This window comes from Pygoscelis adeliae, unplaced genomic scaffold (genome assembly GCF_000699105.1).
Source record: "Pygoscelis adeliae isolate BGI_AS28 unplaced genomic scaffold, ASM69910v1 Scaffold21, whole genome shotgun sequence".
NCBI classification, from domain to species: domain Eukaryota; kingdom Metazoa; phylum Chordata; class Aves; order Sphenisciformes; family Spheniscidae; genus Pygoscelis; species Pygoscelis adeliae.
The window spans coordinates 7169584-7170170 of NW_008824243.1; positions in this window are offsets into that span (position 1 = coordinate 7169584).

Below are 587 nucleotides of genomic sequence, written 5' to 3' on the forward strand. Positions count from 1 at the left end.
GGAGCCCGGGAGGGGGGCCTCGGCCCGGTGCCCCCCGGAGGCGGGGGGGGCGGCAGGGGCCCCGCAGCCAGCTCTGAAGGAGCTGCGGGCGCCTCCGCTCCTCTCATCTGTTTGGAAAGTTGCGCTAAAGAGCTCTCTACCTGCAACAGACACCCTTAAGCACTCTCCGGGGGCTTGTTGGGCAGATGTAATGGCAAGGCCAGGGGGTCTTGTTTGGCTAGACGTAGGGACATTTGTCATGGCTGACCTGTGAACTTCAGCTTCTGAGCCCAGAACTGTAAGGAGAGGCTCGGGCTAATGTAATAAAGCAAGTGAGACAAGAGGAAAGGCCTATCTTGCCCCAGGGCCACCACATGTTCGCTCCGTTTTACTGTCAGTGCTACATGGAAGCTGTGGCTTCATTTCATATTCCATTAATATTTACAGCGGCGATTGAATTTCCCATTACAAAGTTCACCATACACACACTGCTAATATGAAATATTAATAGTATTGTGCTTATTATGAAAAGTCTTACTATTAAAAAAATATATCTGCTGGGCAATTTGCGCGGGTAAATTCATTTACTGCGTCCACCCGGACCCGGG